Source organism: Actinia tenebrosa, unplaced genomic scaffold (genome assembly GCF_029948245.1).
Source record: "Actinia tenebrosa isolate PJP-AT-01 unplaced genomic scaffold, QUT_ActTen_1.0 PGA_scaffold2__45_contigs__length_23673736, whole genome shotgun sequence".
Taxonomy (NCBI): Eukaryota; Metazoa; Cnidaria; class Anthozoa; order Actiniaria; family Actiniidae; genus Actinia; species Actinia tenebrosa.
This window is the reverse complement of record NW_028292579.1, coordinates 15,442,533-15,464,502: the sequence shown is the minus strand read 5'-3', so window position 1 is coordinate 15,464,502 and position 21,970 is coordinate 15,442,533. Positions and strand designations below refer to the sequence as shown.

Here is a 21,970-nt window from a genome sequence, read left to right as displayed (position 1 = left end):
TCACAACCTAGTAAAAAAAACCCAGTTTATTGTTGTAATTCATTGCCATTGACAATAAAATTATTGATTCCCTTCATTTTGAGATTTGTTATATATATACTTCAGTATGTAGTATTGATGTGAAATTCTTCATTTCCCAGAGCTTTCTTATTTTTATATTGTATTTCCTACCACACTGCCGCGACGCATGAGCCCATGTTTCGTAACGTTGCCTTCACTCGAAACGCTTTTATTCTTAACTTAATATACATTGTACGATGTACTCTATCATTTAATGTACCATTTCTACCTATCTACGATACATATCCATAAAACTCTCATATAAGTCTCGTCAAGTCATATTCTCTTGGTCTCGTACACTTAACTGTTCCAATCACCCACTGCCTTAATATTTATTTATTTTATGCTATTTATTTTATATCTTTTCTTTTTCATCATTTTTCTTCAATCATTTTTCACATACGTCCCCCCCCCCACCACCTACCTCTTTGCTTAGTTCGAATACCTTTGTCAAACATAGTGTCGTCGGGTTTTTAATACCCGATGAATCTGTGTTCTTAAATTTGTATTAATTACATGCAGAAAAGTACTAAGCCTCCCTTGTGTGAAAAAAAAAAAAAAAAAAAAAAGAAGGAAAATGAACCTTGATTTTACTGCCTTATTTTCTGTAGTTCCGGACCAGCTAGTGCGCATCCATTTCGCACATCCTGTTTTTGAAGCCTTATTTAGTATTGAAGTTTTATCAAAACTATGTGCGAAATCAAAACCAAATCAACAATTGTAAGAAACAACTATTGACTTCGACGTGTTTTCTTTTAAAACGGTTTTTTTATTAATGACCACGGATCAGAATTGTATTAAAACAATTAGTCTTTATTGTTTTGATTTCGACACAAATTGCTTTTCATGATCACAAAAAAAAAAAAAAAAAAGAAAGAAAGAAAGAAAGAAAGAAATTAGAAATTAGAAAGCCCCACTCTGAAGTCTCTGTATTAAGTATTAATATCAAAACTTCTTTCCAGCCATATATAAAGCGACTAGAACCGTGTGACGAGCTAATTGCGGCTTTTTACCCAGTGTCAGATGCAAGATTTTAAAAAGTGGGGTTCCAAAATGGCCGCTACGCAGAAAGAGATTGACTTCACAAATGGGGCTTCCAATTTCATTTCACTGATGATTGGCTTCAGAAGATCTTTGAAAAAGGGGGTTTACTCACAGAAACACCCCTGGATCTTTAACTGTAGCCTATGAGTTTAGTTTTTTATCATTGATTATAAGTCTGTCCTCAGTCGTCTACTTCCGTATGATTCCGTATATTAATTTCAGGTTGAATCTTACCTGACACTGACTTCTTGACTCGCACATTGATAAATTTAAATTTTCTTTGGACGTTGTAATCATATATTGTTACTTACTCATTGTGTATTTTAATAAGCTTTAATTATATATAACTGACTATATTTATATGTTATAAGTTGTTAGTCAAAATCTAGATGTCAGAAATCAGAAAATGTTATTTTTGAGATTTAAATTTCGTATTTCTTTGTATTCCAATCTCGACCCAGTTTTTTTCAGTACCTCAGAACAGCTAAACCTCTCGAGACAAGACTTTAGCATCTGTATTATGTAGGTAATTAATTTGCTCTAGTTTTTGACCAGTGCTTTTCCATCAACGTATTGCTTTCTTTAATATATATAGACTACATATCCATGGTAAAAATTTGATTTTATCAAGTACTCAATACAATTATCCCAACAATGCGTCAATATTTTTTTTACCATATAAATTACTTTCAAAGCCATTTTGTTTTCAGCCAGTCAGAGCCCGCAGCAATGATAATTATAGTATAATGATGTAGTATAATATACTATTAGTGCATTGATATATTCTATTACCGTTTTTCTTACTTACTTGGATAGTCCAGCGAAACTTGTCCGGAGGTTACTGATTTTACTGTTGTGTCGCCATATATAGGTCTGTTGGATACGCTATTCGCAATCGGAGCTACGACCTTGAAACCTGGAACTAGCTTTTCGAGAATCGGTGGTTTATTAAAAACTATACTCCATTCATTAAGCAAAAATGTAAACCTTAAACCTTTTTTCTTGATCAAGACAAAATTTCCAGTTGTCCCAATGCTATACGCTAAGCGGTATACACGATGAAAAGAGTATTTTTGCATCCAAAAAAGATTATAATCGACAGCTGTTGACATAAAAAGAAATGAGTACGTTAATTCTAAATGATGTACATTAATCCATTAGGTGCATCTCAAGAAAACACAATGGATGGTATGCCGTGGTCGTGGGTTCGAACCTTAGACGGATTCTATAAGTGGTAGTTTCGACGCTACTTTGTTTCTGGTGGTCGCTCAACTATATAGTGAGCGACAAAAAAAAAAAAAAAAAAAAAACAACAACAACAAAAAAAACCAAACTCATGGGATCAGTGTAGTTCGAACCTCGTACGCGACAATGCGATAATGCATGATGCGATCTATGCAATGTGATTATAGACCCAGCACACCCTTTTTCCTTTGCTTCCAATCGTCGTGCTTATCCGCTGACACTTCTCCCGTGTTCTGCCAACCCCAGCGCGCTCTGTAACTGCACGCAGCACGCGCAAGCGTTTTCTATTTCTTCAATAGTGGAGCGCAGAAAAAGTTGTTTTATTCGTTTTATGATATAGCTACTGAATATGTTTACGGTATTGAATTTATTTAAGCAAAAATGACGTTCACAGAATCTAGCAGCACTTCGCGCGCGCGGATGGCGTGGCGTCAGCACTGTGCTCCGTTTACTAATAAAGCACAGTTTTCGACCAATCAGTGCGCGCGTACTATTCTTATAATATACATGAAAAAAGTACCCAATTCTGATTTTCTTAGAGCAGTGTTGTTCAAGCGTAATATAGTGCAACAAAAGTGTAATTCGGTGCAGAAAAAGTTTAACACAGTGCAAATTACAAACAAACAAATTCTCGCTTTTGATTGGATGATAAACAATAAAAAAGGATTTAAGCCAATAAGATGACAGATTTTTATTACAAAATATTTGCGAAAAATTAGAAGCAAATCGATGGAAAAATGGCAGCCATTTGATAACCTAAGTAAAGATTTAACCGGTTTTACTATCAAAGATCTAAAAAAAGCAGTTCAAAAAGTAAGCACAAGTAAAAGTATGTTGTTTTAGCTGAATGTATGGGAGAAATGGTGTGAGGAAAATAAAATAAAAGGAAAATGAGTCAGCTGATCTAAACAAAATACTCGAGCATTCCTATGCTAATGAGCAAGACTATTATACATGATTTGGTAAGTACTTACGCAATATTTTGGTCTACGAGATCCGAAAAGCAAAGTTTCCTGAACAAGTATTCAACCAATGTCAGATATTAATTATTCCAGTAGCTCGAAATCCGCAAAGTCAGTCAATCAAAATGTCCACGCTTCGTGATAGTGAATTATGAGTTGAATAAAATGCACACTGTCGTCAAATTGGCATATTTCGTCACTTTTGTAATGTTGTTCACATATAATATTAATGAGTAATCATTTTGAGACATAAAATGTTTCCACGTAGCTGTGTAGCAGTTTCAAAAAAAACTCGTTATCTGAGCTAATTTTCTTCTAGTTTTTATCCCGTTATGTCCTAAAAATCTTCCAAAAAACATGAATCAATGAAACAAAACAAAGGTGAAATTTGATCCGGAAAACGGGCAATTTTTGTTGATACTAGACGATTTTCTGCAAGCTAGTGAGTGAAAAACGTTTTTCTCGCCGCGTTTAATATTTTCGAAGAAAAATCATTCAGGTTTTACAGTAAGTAAATCATGTATTTCTGATCGATAAGTTCAGATTCTTTTTTTGTCTAGGACTCAAGCTTATTTATTTTTGGCTTCCTGTGATGCAGACCACAGGTAGCCCAAGCTTGGTTTCTGTGGTGTCCTGTTATAAGGAAATGTATGGGGAATCATCAAAAATTTCAATAAAATCATCAAAACGTGAAATAAAGCCTCGAAATTTTACCTAATCATTGAGAAATAGCACTTCTTTCGCTCTGCGTGGTTATTTTTTGAATTTAGCCCGTTTTAAGGATTTTTTCTCCCACCAGTAAGAAATAAGAGAAGGTTGGAAACTCGAGTCCCAAAAGCGAGCCATCCCGAGTCTTTTAAACCTCGTACGTCTTCGAATTTTCTTTCCAGTGCCAAATTTTAGTCATGACCCTTCTCTCACATCCCTATAGAACCGAGAAAGTGGCATTAGAGATTAGTCTTCGCGTCTTTAAGCCATGAAATTTGCCTGTATTCACATACTACCTCGCTTGTTCTGACCCGTACTTGGAGCTCACTGTACACCAATTCAACGGATTTCTTTCGGCAACCGACCCGAGGTCACACCGGAAGTCTTCGTATCGTAAATGCGGATTCGATTTGGATATCGTATTTCTTCGAAATTATAAGTTAAATACTTTTGTATCTTAGGCTGTTAAAAAATACACTCACCATAATTTTCGAAATTATAAGTTAAATACTTTCGTATCTTAGGCCGTTAAAAAATACACTCACCATAATTTTCGAAATTATAAGTTAAATACTTTCGTATCTTAGGCCGTTAAAAAATACACTCACCATAATTTTCGAAATCATAAGTTAAATACTTTTGTATCTTAGGCCGTTAAAAAATACACTCACCATAATTTCGAAATCATAAGTTAAATACTTTTGTATCTTAGGCCGTTAAAAAATACACTCACCATAATTTCGAAGAAATACGATATCCAAATCGAATCCGCATTTACGATACGAAGACTTCCGGTGTGACCTCGGGTCGGTTGCCGAAAGAAATCCGTTGAATTGGTGTACAGTGAGCTCCAAGTACGGGTCAGAACAAGCGAGGTAGTATGTGAATACAGGCAAATTTCATGGCTTAAAGACGCGAAGACTAATCTCTAATGCCACTTTCTCGGTTCTATAGGGATGTGAGAGAAGGGTCATGACTAAAATTTGGCGCTGGAAAGAAAATTCGAAGACGTACGAGGTTTAAAAGACTCGGGATGGCTCGCTTTTGGGACTCGAGTTTCCAACCTTCTCTTATTTCTTACTGGTGGGAGAAAAAAATCCTTAAAACGGGCTAAATTCAAAAAATAACCACGCAGAGCGAAAGAAGTGCTATTTCTCAATGATTAGGTAAAATTTCGAGGCTTTATTTCACGTTTTGATGATTTTATTGAAATTTTTGATGATTCCCCATACATTTCCTTATAACAGGACACCACAGAAACCAAGCTTGGGCTACCTGTGTGCAGACTGGAATATAAAGAAAACTGGCAATTACCACGAATAAAATAGAAACTAAGACTTAATCAAAAGCTTTTTATAAGTTTTGCTTAAAAAAAGTTAAAGATTGCCATAGAATAGTAATTGAACTGTTGATGAAATATCTATGACCGTTTCTTTTTTTTTTTGTCTACACTGCAAAGGAAAAGTTCAACTTATTTACTAGCACACTTCAAAATAGTTCATTACCCGAGCTTCAAAAAAATAAGTAAAAAACCCGTCAAAAAACGTCAATAAGCTTGACATTTATCCATCAAACTTATCACTGAAGATAAACCAATAAATCGATAACCAACAGACATGCTTCATATATTCAATAAGTTGACCTTTTAAAGATAAAAAGCATTAACTATTTTCCATGCTTTGTAAGCTTTTATGAAAGTTTCTTTTACACTAAAAAGGTTAAACATGATCAAAATTGCTTACCTTTCATCTCGTGGAAAAGCAATATCAAAAAAAGGAGAAACCCATAAATTCCATAAAATTTCACTGACTTCATGTTTTGTTCTTGTATTTACGTTTTGGAGTTATGTTGATAGTGATTTGATAGCATTTTTTGATGCTAAACTCCTTGGTTTTTTAGAAAGTTTAGCGTAGTTTTCCTACCAAGTTTTCGTCTCCTTTTGCACGATGCCGACGCCATCATGGCGTACGCAGGCGCTTACGCGTTTTCTAACCAAACGAACCTCGTTTTCGTGCCCAGCGGAAACGGAAGTGGCTAAAAGCACCCGGAACCGGAACCGGAATCGTATGAAAATTTCAGGCAAAGGAAGCCAAAGCAAGCAAAAGCTACGATGAGCTCAAGGTGAGTTTCCCTGTTCCTTGACACCTACTACTGGTAGCCCTGAACTATTTAGTTAAAACATAAGAGATGAAAACGAAATGGAAAAAAATCTCCTCACTTCATTTTAAGTTGTTAACGAATCCAACTGCTTACAAAAATCGCTTAAATAAAGCGCATAATCGTTCTCCATGATTTTAATTTCGCCATGAAAAAATCTGTCAAAAAGAAAATAAGTAAGAAAAATCCTTATCAAGTTTTTTTTTGTATTAAATAAACTCGGAAGCGATTTTTTTCATACAGTTGACGTCACAATTAAAAGCTCTACATATGCTCCTATACTTTTGAGCATTCTACTTTTAAGTGTGCGAATAATAAACGATAATAATCTTTATGTAAAAACTTAGTATTGTCAACTATAAATGCTATATCCCTGACGCTATCTTATCTCTGTCCTAACCAAAGGTAGCCCGTCAGAGAAAACGAGAAAGATAGTCGCACACTTGTCACGTGGTTGTGTTGACCAATCAGAAGTTTTCAACCGGAGTCGACCTCGATGCTCTTCGATGCAGATGCATGGTCATAACGTTCGTTAAATGCTCACAATCTTTGTCTCTTTTCCCTGTTAAAATATCAAATTTTCGCAAAATGTATCCTACACATCAATTCTCAAGTTTTGGCTTTCACAAGGAATTATTTTTCAGATAGGTAAGTAATAATTTCGGTATTTTTTTGTTATTTGTTGTCGTTAATAATACTTTATGAGTTTTAGATGGTCACTCGCTCATTGTATATGATGTAGGAAAAAGGCGAGTCATAAATGCAATGCTTTGCAAAAAAAAAACTTCCTAACGGAAAGATTGATAACTGGGGAAGCATTTAAAAGGGTCGGTACTCTTCGTTGAGTAACAATATGGCGCCAAAAGCTTTTGGCTTGACTTATGTCAGGGGTTTTATTGGGCCTAGTGCTTGTCTTGTAGCTCTAGAGTACAAACACTAAAAGCGTGCAACCGAAATAGTTCTAAATAGGCAGTTTAGATATTTTTTCGTCCGAGTTTTACTGATTACTCGTCGATTTACCACTCTTTTCACGAGTCTTCAAAAAGTTATCCAAGATAAGAAGTATTACCACAACAGGGAACAGGAACAATACACTATACATGAGGTTTTTTTCGGTTTGAAGCACGTGTTGAAATTTTTTTTAACGTTTCTACTAGCTTTTAAAGCGCTTCACGGTCTTTCTCCTATTTACCTCAAGGAACTCATCACCGTTCACAAATCTGCTAGAAATCTTCGCTCGTCTTCTCACTTGTTGCTGTCTTCGAAATCTTATGATCTCCGTCATATGGTCTACGTTCTTTCTCAGTTGCTGCTCCGCTCCTCTGGAATACTCTACCTTCTTCAATTAGAGATATTTCCAGTTTATCTTTATTCAAATCTAAACTTAAGTCTAATTTATTTAAGTTAGCTTTTTCTTTATAATCATATTATCTATCTTATTTATTTATTCCTTTAACGTTATGTTACTAAGCGCTTAGAACAGACTTGTATAAGCGCTATATAAGCCATATATATTATTATTATTATTATTTTTTTTTTAAGCAGTGAAATAATTGTAAAAATTATAGCAATTGAAAAATCATTTGTTTTGATTTAGGCTACAACTTTTAGTGTAGTAGAAATGCTATATTTTGGTTATATTTCTGTTGAAAAACAAACAAGAAATGAGCTTGATAATTAGATAGCTCATTGAAAAGCCAAACATTTTTTATTTATGCTGTTTTAAACAATATGAGGGGAGGGAAATTGAGATTTTCAATGCGTTTTGGTGCAAAGTGAGATCATAAGTTTTTGGATTCATAGACTGCGGTCTTAAAAGGAGAATGTTAGCAAAGCAAATATTTTTCTATGATATCAAGCACATTATCACATTTTGTGGCCAAAGCGTTATATACACCTAATTGAAAAAACGTTGTCGGGTTCAAAAAAAGGTTATATCATCAAACCTAAGGAGAGCATGGGGATACAAACAATTATGCTAATTTCATGCGTATTGCAGTTTTCCCTTCCTGTGCACATTTTATGCATCATGGCTTTGGCATGTTGTTATTCTAGGTCGACCGACTTTGCTGTAATATGCATTTTTACATGCGTATGATAATAATAATAATGATAATATAAAGAGGCTTATACAAGCCAGTTCTAGGTGCTGTAAAAAATAATAAATAAATACAATACAAACATAGATTACAAATCATAAGCAATTCTAAATAAATAAGTCTTAAGTTCAGTTTTAAAAGATTCAAGAAAGGTATTGTTCCTTATAGGATTAGGCAGAGAGTTCCACAACACAGGAGCGGCAGCGGCAAATGATAACCATAACACTTTAGATTATACGGTTTTACAGACAGCAATACTTGAGACAACGAACAGAGATTATGAGCAGGACAATATCTATTTATTAATTCTTGAATGTACATAGGAGCAGAGCCATATAGAGCTTTGAAGGTTAGTAGGAGAATTTTAAATTTTATTCAATATTCAATAGGAAGCCAGTGCGTATATTTGCGTATATGCAAATGTAATACTTATTTTGGAATACCCAAATCCTTTTCAGTCTTAGCTTCGATGATATGACCTTCTCAAACCCGACTATGTTTTTTCAATTAGGTGTATTTTGAAACATTGTTTTGAACTTGGCACAGGGCCCATGTGGGGTGTAGACAGGATTTTTGAAAGGGGGAGGACATGAAGTACTTCACAGTAAACTCTATAGCATAGTGTCTACAGCTTCTTATACTGTAAAAACAGTAGACACGAAAACTCCAAAAAAACAAGAACAAGAACAACAACAAGGACTAAAGAAAATAGAAATTGAAAGAAAACTATAAGGACGATTGCTCATGTTATTGAACATTGTTGAACCAGGGCGGGAGGAGGGAGGGCGTTGAAACGGGCATACATCTATTGGCCGATCCGTGATGCGGAGAGGAGGACTGGGCACTACTCTGACTGTCAACAATGGCGGACCGTTCGTAGAGGAAGTTCGGCTGACAAGAAGATCTTTCAAAGGTAAATTTAGGCTTGTTTATCTATGTTTTTAGCCAATAAAACAATTTTATTGGTGTTAGAGAATACCCAAAACATAAAAAGAGTTTTTTATTACGAAGAATTCGCTGGTTTTTGTAGTCAAAGAACCATTTTAATAAGCGACTGCCTATGGTTTTTATGCTAGATTTTATATAGCAAATGCGGGCGCAGGGCATTTTTGGCTTTGTTACAATGTTTTCCAAAACCTAGTTTATATTTTTTTGAAATGTTCATATAGTGTTCTACTTATGTGAAAAAAATCAGACTGAGCAAATTTGAGCAAGATTGGTTTTTTTACATCTCAAATTTAGACTAGCGAAATTTACATACAATATTGCTTCTGCCATCCTTTCCCGCCAGTATCAACAATAGTATCGGTGAGTTTGTGATTCTATAAGATGGCAGAAGCTGTGCTAGAGGATTTAGAATTCCTTGCGCTTGACTTGACGGATGATTTAGCAGAGGATAATCTTGAAGAATTTGTGAATATTGAGGAAGATTCGACTGAACTTTGTGAAGAGCGTTTCGATCAGGTCTCTTTAGCCGAATTAGTTGATATATGTTCTCGACTATCGGATGAAAAATCGAACATTTCTCGTGAATTATTTGTTGCGGAGAAAGTATTGAACTTTATCAAAAATGCAGGACCTCATCCTACAGTGTCTTCGCTGCTTGAGAGCATTAGGTCAGCTTTTACATCTTTTTATGGTGTCCAGCTTAAGAAAAAACAGGAACGTTCTGTAAGGATCGAACGAAACTTTTTGAAAAGTGACTCACCAGAAAGGGCAGACGTTGAACAAAAATGGAACGAAATAATCGGAAATTGTGGCGTTTCTCCAGACAAACACACACACACTGTTCTTCAGCACATTCTTTTTCACTTTTGGACCGTTAAAGGTAAAACATCTAACAATCCTCTGATAATTACCAGAACGTCCGGTGCAACTGATGAAAGTGAATTGCAGGCAATTCGTTACCACGGAGGGTGGGGTGTGAAGAGAGCAAGAGACCTCGTCAAATCTTCTTGTAACCTAGTTTTGAAGCAAAGTAATAATGACAGTACAGAAGTATATGTTGAACCACAAAAAGCTTTAGAGTTAATCAAGACTCTTGGAACTGATGAAAAAGTAGGAGATGAATACCATTTTGTTATTAACAATGAGGTCATTCCTTTCTTTGTTCTTTTACATGATTTTACTGAGAACTTTTTCTCTGTGTCAGCAATTAATGACCAAAGCATTATCGATTGTTTAAAGAACATGTCTGAAAATAAGACCTTGAGAGATGCTTGGGGGAAGATTTGCAAAAATGATTACCCAGCGGCAGTGCAAGTGTCTGTCATGCAAAGAGTTTGTTCAATGTTTGTCAAGTCGAAACAGCAGATTGTACGAGAGAAGATGAATTTAAAACCCCAGAAAGGAAGTGTGGCATTGAGGCAAGAAATCAAGAAGCCAAAAGGAAATAAATCTGGAAAATGCAAACAAAAAGAAGCATGTGCAGCTGACAAAACACCCGAAATAATTATCAAATTAAGAGAAGGTTTCAGTAACCCTGACACTGTGTCACATTGTTTGGAAGAAATTGGCAAATCTGCTGATCCACATAAGCTGCTTAACAATTTGACTGGGAAACAATTGTCAAAACTTTTGAAAGCATTAGGAAAACCTGCATTTGATGGAAAAGGGAAAGAGAAACAAATTTCTGTGCTGTTACCAGTGATAAGGTAGACTTTTCCTTTAAACATTCCATATCCAGAGAAGGTATATATATTTGTTGTGCATTGTTGTACTAGAGCTGCTAAATGAAATAAGGGTAGAGAGACACAGGGACCCAACATTATTTAAAAAGGAATTCAGGAGAGATTAGTTGAACAGCTTTTATTTTCTAAGACATGATTTTCAAAATGATTTTCTAAAAGGTATAGTGTCAGTCCATGGTATAAGGTTATTCTCTGCTTGTCACTATTATTATAAGCATTTGTATAGGAAATCGCATGATCTTCCCGTACAATTTGGAAATTAACAGACACTCGTAATGTTTTGAAAGTTCTTTAATGCACGAGCCTTTAGGCGATATTTCGTTTATAGTTCACTCAACAAAATTTCAGTAAAAAATGCGAAGCGACGCCGTTCATCTTTGTCTATTTGGGGGCCGATTTTCAGTCCATGGCACAACTGAAATGCATAAAAAAGATTGGTTGTTATTAGTTTTTACAGCTTTTTTTGCTGCTGTTGACATTAGTTTGGCCGTGTTTCCATAGCGACTTAATTCGGTACTCCTACGGAGTACAATTAACGCTATAATTGTACTCCTCTTGACAAATAAGAGTTGAGTAATTTTGTTGAGTGTACTATAAGTTATGTTATTAACTATCTGGTCTTAAATGCAACATTGTATGTTTTAAAACTGTACTAAACTAAATAACTTTTTACTGTCAACTGGTGAATCTGAATGCCCATCCAATCAATACATAACAATAAATAGCATCTTCTGATAAGCTAAATTTAGGCATATTGGCATGTCACACTCTTTGTTTTTCGTATTAAGTAAAGATTTGAATGGTCAATAATTACAGATTTCAATGTTTCATATAGTTTCTCTTCACATCTGTTAGTTTCATCCATCTAGTATCACTGCTTTTTATATGAAAACATAACAGTGTTTCCTTTTTTCCCAGCTTTAAACTGAAGCTGAGTGCCTGGGAGTGATGATTACATGTACAAACATCAGGTTAATGTAACAGGCCACACAATCTTGCTGAAAATACTTTCACCCATCTGACGTTTAGGCAAGGTGCCTGAATTGGCTGCAACGTTCATACATTCTTCTACTTCAAAGACATTGGTTTGCTTTCTTGACACTAACTTTGACCCTGTGAAGGAGATATTGCCTGCCAGGTTGTAACCATAAGTGTACGCTGTCATATTATGAGAACCACCACACATTTGACGTTGGACAGAGAAGAATGACTCAACACAATCTTGATTTAATCTTTTTAAAATTAGATAAAGGTCATTTCCAAATTCATCTTTAAATGCAGCACTGTTGATATATTGAAGAAGATCTTTAAGTGCATTAATGGTTACCTGTAAAAAGAAAAAGAAAAAAAGAAAATGAAACTGGAATTTTTCTACTTGTAATAAAAGTACTATTTCTACAAATGAAGTGCATAAGTATGTGACATCAAGGATTTATGATAACCGTATATTTGACATATTTACATGTAGTTTTGAAAATGTAATTATAAGTTAAATAGATCAAGAAGGCATAGTTGCATGTTAAAAGTTGTGAAGATAATTAGTGTTTAAGTCTAAAATAACATGTTTCCCCTTTACCACTGAGTAAATGTTTTTGCAAGTATGATTCAGTGCTAAAACAAACTGACAATTTTACATTTACTTGCTTACATGTTATTAAGTCCAGTTTCAATGTTATATTTTTACCCAATTTCTTATTTCAAGAAGACATATTAAAATTATTCAAAAATTCCACAAAAACATCCATCACTTCAGTACTTTAGAGTGCAAACAATATATTAAATCGTGGAACTTTCTTTAGCAATACTAAATAGCACAATTTCATGCAAATTCCATTGTTTTCTATTGTTTAATTAGTACTATTTTCAACTATTTCGTAATTAGTGTTTCATGGATTAACTGTTTGTACTATTACCAAAGCAAAGATTGTCAATGTTTTTGTGTTTGCTTTTCTTCTAATCTCCTGTTAATTATATTTTACACAACTGAAGAACATTGTTGATCTACCTGTAAATCAAACATTGTCTGCCAAGTTATAAAATGACTAGATACTTCAGATCTGGTGGGAAACACTTGTTGTAGACTGGCTTTCCAGTTATCAAAGAAGGATAAAATATTGTCTAATCTAGTAATTCGATTGTCATGAATAGATGCAAGTGGTTGCCTACTATCAAATACTTCCCAGAGATCATGGCATATGGATATATATTCCTGTGTTGATCCTGTTGCATTATTTTCATGAGCTCTCATTTCCTCAGCAACCTTTTTAGATAGTGTGTTAACAGCCAGTTTTACTCTCATTTTACTCCAGTTGTCAAGCTGAACATGAGCCCTTCTCAATGGTGTTGCATAAAGACGCCTTCTTTTTTCTCGTTCATATACTGAATATATATGGTCCCATAAAATATATTTGTTGTTCAGTTTGAGTGTTCTTGAATACCGTGTGTGATTTTCTTTAAATCCACTATTGAAAATATTGTTCCTTAGCTTTTTTATGAGATGTGGTGGGTCAGAGAAGAAAAATATAGGCCTGCCTGAAAAGGGATTACAGCCTTGACTCTTTGTAGCATTGTTCCCATTCATTGCTATAAATGCTCTGTTTTCAGAAGCTCCATCACAAATTGAAAGCAAAATAGTGAAATCAAAACCATGTAGCAAGCTTACACCTTGCCAGAAAACCCTATTGAGCTTCTGGGCAGTGATTGATTTTGTTAAAAAATAGCTCAGAGGAAACTCAAACTTTGCAAATAAACTCTTGAAATAAAATTGTAAAACATGTGTTGCAAGTCTTTCTTCTGGCTGGCTATTTGGGGGACGTTCATTGTCAATAGCATCATCAGTATCAAGGTTAGTGAATCCAATCAGCTCCCATGTGGAGGGGTCAAATACCAGCCCTTCTTTAATTTTCACTTCGTCGAATATTAGTGCACCAATCCTAGCAGACTTCTTTAGTTTGAGTTTTTCAATCTTATCTTTCATTGCAGCAATATTACCTGTACTCCACCCAGATTGAGGGGAACAAAAATTCTTGTAATCACTTAAAGTTCTGCCACTTGGTAATTTGATGAATCCAGATTCTCTAATATCATCATACAAAGCATGTGATTTACTATACATTCTCAAACACCACTTGATTACCAAAGGATGCCAGCGCATTTGTTTTGATGGCATTGTCAGTGATTTTGCTTGATCCTTTAACAAAATTTCAAAAAACTGATCATGTGCACTGCCTGTATGGTCTCGAATATGATTTAATAGAAGCTTTTTCTTTGAAAATTTTTTTTGGCATTCTTTCCACAAACAAGTATATACACGATCAATGGGAGCAATGGCGCTGTCAGTCTCAGGAATATGTTCCTTTACATGGCTATATAAGCATTCTACATCTGAAAACTCTTTACTAGAACATCCTTCCCATTGACACACCGGATTGTTTAGTTTCTCTCTTTTTGAAATTAAACATTTGTTAAGATTGTTAAACATAAATTTTAGGTCATTGTCAGTCTTTTCTCCAACGCCACTCATCTTTTCTCTATATTTTTCAAGTTGTAGCACTTGTTTATGAAGTTTTCTTAGCTCTGCTGCCTGCTTTCTAGTAACACTAAGTAATTCCTCTTTATTCATGTAAACGAAGTTAAGATGTGAACTTTGAGGTGAGACATTCTCTTTGTCTTCCTTTTTATTAAGCCTGGATTTTTTTGTCCTTAAATAATGCTCTGTTTTCATACACAAATCACATACACTGTTGCAAACCACTTCATCTGCTCCAGGGAGAAATATAACACAACCTGTTGATCTGATTACTTTTTGATGAAATTGAGAGAGATTTGTTTCAACATATGCTGCAGCTTCTTTACTTTTTGTGTAAAAAATTGGTTGATTGATGTCCTTTGGTATAGTTCCTTCAAAAGGCTCAAATGGACAACCTCTACAAACTTTCGAACTTTCAATTACTAACATGAGTTTTTGAAGTTCAGTAACATTGGTGATATAATTTGAGACATCAGCCCATTCTAAGTTTGCTGTGTACTTAATTTTGCCTTCTATTGCTATAAGCCAGGTTAGACTTCTGTTAATAATTACTTCAACTTTAGCATAACCATCATTTCCAGAAAAAAAGAACAGATGACATGTCTTTTTGTCATGACTGTAGTTTGCTTTCCACTTAGGAAAATGTTCAAAGATGTGCAGTTCAGGAATTTCTTCAATTCTGTAAATACATTTTGAGACATTTCCAGAGAGGTATCATGATCACCCTTACAAATATCTTCATTTTTCGACTGATCAGTATTCAATATTTGCAAACACTCCATTTCCAAAAACTTTTTAAATTCATCAATGCTATTGTGTGTGCCAACATTGTCAGACAAAAGACTTTTTAGAAGGGGATTGAATTTTTCAACAGTTCTTGATATTGTTTCTTTGAAAAAGACCCATCTAAGAATTCCTTTCATTTTTCCAAAGTTTTTCACCAGATTATGATAGGCACGATGAAAATAATTCCTTAAATCGTGATTCTTGAACTGCACCTGATAAATTCTATCGATGACTTGAATGATGGGGTCATATTTTTCTGCAGATTTAGCTTTAAAATTGAAAGCATTTTCGGGAAAGCTTACATTGACAAGTGCATAAAGTAGCAACTCTACTTCAAACAATGGACTTCCATTCCTAAAATCATGCACCGAGGCAGAAACATCTAAATTAGGCAGTGTGCTAGTAGTATTTGTAGTTCCAACATCTATCGGTTTGACCTGTTCGTGTATTCGTTCTTCATCACAAACTGTTACAGTATCCACTAAACTTGACGCTTCACCACATGTTTTTGATATTGAATTATAATTTGCAATTTTAAAACTTTCGTTTAGGCTTCCAAGAAGCTGTAATTCCTTCAATTTTTGTTTTATTTTCACAGGCGTGCTAAAATACGCTCCTTTCTTGGATGGTGGTTTTCTAGGAGTCGAGAGGGGTCTCTTATTTGATTCTTAATTGAAACTCATCTTGAAGCTTAAAACTCACCGTTACGAACCCAAAATCAAACTCAAGCTCACTGTAATTATGGCGGGAAAGCATGATAGACACAAATTGTATGTCGATTTCAGGTCAATTTTGATTTATAATATAGTCAAGTAAATCCGCGCGATCTGATTGGTTGAAAAGCATGAACCATTTGCCCATGGGTTGCACGCTCACGTCAGCTTTTTTAGCTTCGGCGAAAAAAAAAACTTTTTGTATCTTTTTGCTGACAATTTATCTAGAAAAGATAACTGAAAATGATTGAAAAAAACTAGCGAAAATACTCATCAATCTCCGACATTTAGTATAGAGTTGTCATTTGATCAGCCTAGTAATAATACGTCAAGATTTGCATCACTTTCAAACAGTGAGCTGGACAAGATTGTGTCAGAGCGTCACTCCAAAAAGACAAAGCAAACCACAAATCGATCGGTCGGTGTCTACATTCAAAGGATTTTAAGCAATGATTAAATAAATACAAAAATATTGTTATCGTGTATTTATTCAACAAAAGTATTTCCAAAGTAATTAACTATAAATATCTTGCTCACCATCTACTTCGCAGCTTCACAACTGCAGTGAAGTACTTTCTGAAGCTCTACATGGGAGGGAAAGCCGACAAAGCGTACTACCCAGAGAAAATTAATCCAGTTCAGTCAGTTAGTTTTGATCCGTGTACAAGATTATTTCCATTGCTAAGTCATTGTACGATAACAAACTTGAACATCGTCAACAACAACAAAGACAGCCACTTTGTTTTTCACTGATTTTCTCGGGCATTACTGTACTAAGATATGTCAACATTTGAAATGTACTTCTTACAGTTGAAAATCACTTTCTCCGTAGTTTTGGACATCTTTGGTTCACTTGTAAGCTAAATTTTTGCCATTATTGTAGTCATAACTGTCTTCAGTGTAAAGCTGCCATTTTCAAAACGACTGTTTTTCTGTTTTTGGCGCCTTTGTGCTTTTCATTCACTCAAGGTGCGTAAGGAGAATTTAGGGTATGATCAACAAATACAGTCTATAATTTGTATTTATTTCTTGTTTGTTGACTTGACTATATTATAAAAGCAATGGATCATAAGTAGCTGTGCGTCCATCGAGTTATGGATGCACTTGGGAGGTTGCTTAAGCACTCAAAAAAGCTAGAGTTGCACTCCGCTTCGTGTCGTGCAACTCTTACGCTTTTCTTCGTGCTTAGCAGCCTCCCGCGTGCATCCATAACTCGATGGATGCACGCTACTTATGATCCATTCCTTAATTTGTCTACATCATTGGAAGGTGTACATACTATATAAATTCTCTAGCGCTTTGCTGATCAAAATTTGAGATGTAAAAAAATCAATCTTGCTCAAATTTGCTCAGTCTGATTTTTTTCACATAAGTAGAACACTATATGAACATTTCAAAAAAATATAAACTAGGTTTTGGAAAACATTGTAACAAAGCCAAAAATGCCCTGCGCCCGCATTTGCTATATAAAATCTAGCATAAAAACCATAGGCAGTCGCTTATTAAAATGGTTCTTTGACTACAAAAACCAGCGAATTCTTCGTAATAAAAAACTCTTTTTATGTTTTGGGTATTCTCTAACACCAATAAAATTGTTTTATTGGCTAAAAACATAGATAAACAAGCCTAAATTTACCTTTGAAAGATCTTCTTGTCAGCCGAACTTCCTCTACGAACGGTCCGCCATTGTTGACAGTCAGAGTAGTGCCCAGTCCTCCTCTCCGCATCACGGATCGGCCAATAGATGTATGCCCGTTTCAACGCCCTCCCTCCTCCCGCCCTGGTTGAACTTCTGGATATTGACGCTTTTTCTCATACTCATTAATAATTCATGAGGAAACCAGCCAATCAATGGGCTATTTTTTGGGTCACTTGATGTTACTTGAAACCTAAAAAAGTCCTGTGAAAGGACTGAATTAATTTTGTTCAAGTCCTTGGACTGGATCAAAAGAAATTCAGTTCAGGGACATATCTGTCCCTTAAGTCTTTCAATCCTAAACAAATAACCTCTCAAATTATTAATGAGTATGAAAAATCATTTCAATGCCTCCAAATCAGACCAGATGGGATTTCAAGTCCGCGCAATTAGTTACAGTCCCAGGCGCAGCCGAGGACATGAAGTACTTCCCAGTGAACTCTATAGCATAGTGTCTACAGCTTCTTATACTGTAAAAATAGTAGACATGAAAACTCAAAAAAGAAAAAATAAACAACAACAAAGGACTAAACTGCCTGGGACTGCAACTAATTGTGCAGACTTGAAGCCCCATCCAGTCCGATTTGGAGGCTTTGAAATATTACATAAAATATCATATTTATTATTATTGTTGCAAAGCGGTAAAGTGAGCAGCAACACTAAGCATGATGAAAATGGCGGTTAAGTTATGTCAGATTCAATGCTGGAAGCATTCATCAAAGCCATCAGAGCTTCAGTCAGCGGCTATTCAATGGGAAAGCAATGTTCTTTTGTAAGATTTTCAGCCCGGTTATTTGCTCAGAATTTGGCAGTTAAGTTTGGACCTACCAAGTAATGCTTTACAAAGGAGATCCATTCCTTACACAGAGATGATATTCCTAAACTATTTGCCTTATGTGGCATGTTGGTCTTCGGAGACTAACAGTAATTGTTTGCCTTCAACAAATACAGACGATTCTCTTATTTGGGCAGAATTGCATACGAATGATAGATATTCCCTTGTTTGGACGGATAACATTTCTGAGTCACTTAATCAGATGATAAATACTGATCTACCGATGGTGGAGAAAACCTACAACCAGTTTTGGTTTATAAAATACAAAGAATTTTATCAAGGAAGAATTATGCATGATGATCATGACAGGGAGGACTATTATTATTATTATTATTATTATTATTATTATTATTATTATTATTATTATTATTATTATTATTATTATTATTATTATTATTATTATTATTATTATGACTCAAACATACTTGAGCTTAAATTCTGCTTTGCTAAATGATTTCAGTGACAATGATTATGCACTTGTAATATTAGAAGGCTAAGTTATGGCTTTAATAAAGAAAGCTGATTTATACAATACTTAAAAAGTTATTATTGGTAGTTATTGCCATAAAACAATTATTACAATATATTTTATTCAATTGATCTATTTCAAATGAATTCATATCAATTGAAATCTTTTTCATGAAAAGATAAAAAAATAGGCGCTCAATAAACGCATGTCACTACTGCCATAAGAAATTATTGCTATACGGGAAAGGAATGGAAGTTGGTAGCTGACTATTGAGATATATGAAGGATATATAGGTAATTAAAATAGCGGTGTTACTGAAAAAAATATAAATGTTGACTTAGGCTGGCACACTTAGGCTGAGCTTGCGTGGACTTCGAATCTTTTCCAAGCCTGTACAATGTTACTAAATAAAAAAAGTAAAGGTTTCAGTATAGATTTTAATTAAATGTTGATATTGATTAATTTGGGCTTCTTGTGTTATGCTGATTCGTTTTGTGTAACTGTTGCATGACTGAAACAAAATGGCGGTCATATTTTGAGGAACGTTTTCCTCGTTTTCTTGAAAAAGCCACAGTGCTCTCTCAGACTTTGACCAATTTTCCCTTGTTCAATTGTCTTTTATACTTCATATGCAATTCTGTTTTGGCGATTAACAGGTATAAGTTATGAAAATATGCTTAGTTTATTTATTGTTAGTTTATACATGTGACAGAGTTAAATTTCACAACCCGATGACAATAGTGTCTACTACTTTGTAGTAGGCATTTAAAATGACAAGGTATAAAGTGCAACAGTGGAAAGTACTACATGTATATTTTGGTATAAATATTAAGGAGATACTATCAATTCCACTATGGGGCTGAATTATCCTCTGAAGAGGCTCAATTATCCTCCGAAGAAGCTCAATTATCCTTTGAAGAGGCTCAATTATCAACCAAAGAGGCTGATATTCTTTTATTGCATTTTTTTATCTGAGGTCAGTCATTGGCCAAACATCGGCTTAAAATTTGAATAACACCTACAAAACCTTTCACTCTACCCTAAAGAAATACCAAATGAAAGCTGTGAAAGATATGGTTGAATTTCATGAAAACACGGCTTATTTCTCTTAAACAATCTAAACGGAGACACAACCGTACTATCAACCATGTATGTGCCGTGGTGAAATGGACCTCCATGGCAGGACTGACCTATGACATAGACCAAATGAAATGGCCAATCAAAACACTTTATAGAAAACATAAAAAATGGCTTCAAATATTTGTGTGGCAGAACCGACATGAACAAATAAGCCCGTGTAAATTAATTTGTGTTTTTTGGTTTCCTTCTACTTTACATATTGCTGTTCAAAGTCACCAATTGCTTGAAGTCTGTAGATCTCTGTAGATACATAAACTTCATAAAAAATACTCGAGACAAAAACATTTTACTTAAAAGAACCAAAAAATATATAGGTAATTACTGTATTGTTTGTTTATGACCTTTGCTTTACTGTATAATGTCTGAGGTATTTTGAAGATAATGAAGTTAGAGCGAAGACTCAGACTCAAAATGAAATATACGAAGTGTCTAAATGTCCGGCAGCTGGTCAGATAACTCAAAATGCTAAATTGCGGGCAGTCCAAAATATTTTTATAAAAATCAAAGTTATATAAGCTAAGATCCAAACCTAATGTTCCTATCTTGATAAAGAACCGTCAAGCGATTGCAATTCTGGTTTTAGAACAAAAACATTATTCTTTGTTTGTGGCCGGCATACTATATTCAAGCTCGTTTTCATGGCACTTGCATATTTTTGGTCATAGGGCAATCAATTGCTGGTCACATATCTCAAAACACTAAATGGCCGGCAGTCTGAAACAGTTCTTTATCAAGACAGGAACATTAGATTTGGATTTTAGTTTATATAACCTTGATTTTTATCAAAATTTTTGGACTGCCGTCCATTTAGCATTTTGAGTTATGTGACAGGCAGTGACACGTCACTGAGAAGCTCTGTTATTAAAAAGTGTGATAACATGATAAAAAGAAAATGTTTGCTGCAAAATGTTTTTATAATAAATCATTATTTGTGTAGGATGTATTATCCATTGTATTATTTTTGAGTTATTATGAGTTATGACAAGCTTAACCATGAAGATTACTTTAGTCTCTCGTAGATTTATTGGACTGTTGGGGGATTGGCTATTTACAGCGGTCTTACCCATGACGACTATAAAGCCAAGTACCAACATGAAAAAATTATCACTTTGCTCAAGCAGTCACAGCTTGATCATCCATGGCTTGGCAAGAAGATAGACAAGTTCCACTCCTGCCCGGTGTTCGAAGCTTCTTTATTTTGCCACGGTAAAAACATCAGTTGATTGCCTAAAAATATTTAAAAGTAAAGATTTACGATTAAAAAGCTGGTTACTGTTTTACATGTTTGCCGTGGAGCCCTTAGTTACAACTTTTCTTACTGTACAAACTATCAATTTCCGTTTTAAATTTTCGTACTGACTTGACCTCTTTTATATTTAACGGTAGGTCATTCCACAATTTTGCCCCACTATAGCTGAATGATCGTTTTAGATATTCAGTGTGTGGCTTAGGTATTGACAGTTTATGATCATGATTTCGAAGGTTGTATTTAGTATGGTAGTCGGAGAAAAGGTTTTGTAAGTAAACTGGTGTACGTCCCTGCATCGTCTTAAACATTAGTAGGGCTTTTTGTTTTTTACGACGAACTGCAAGTGTCAAGGCCCTCTAGCTGGTTTGCTTCCTCCTCCTGCTGGTGTACAGGGTCAAGATGCGAATGTCTACTCGCAAGGTAACCCAAGACAAAATGCCCAGGACCAAGCCCAGGGGGTAAGATTTCTCTTCTGTCTTCTTTTGGCTTTGTAGTTTATTCTTGTTCACGCTTGGGTCTTGCTTCATTGTCCATTTTGGTTCCCCATGCACATGTTGACTATCTCTGGTTATTTGTTCGCATGGGAAG

General features: G+C 34.9%; 1 long non-coding RNA gene across 1 annotated transcript; it reads left to right on the top strand.

Moving 5' to 3' along the window:
* Nucleotides 1-6,676: 6,676 nt before the first annotated feature.
* On the top strand, nucleotides 6,677-21,675 carry LOC148909400 (uncharacterized). The gene is made up of 2 exons (XR_016120461.1): nucleotides 6,677-6,824; nucleotides 21,143-21,675. It is a non-coding gene; the product is annotated as an uncharacterized LOC148909400 (long non-coding RNA).
* The last annotated feature ends 295 nt before the right edge of the window (nucleotides 21,676-21,970 follow it).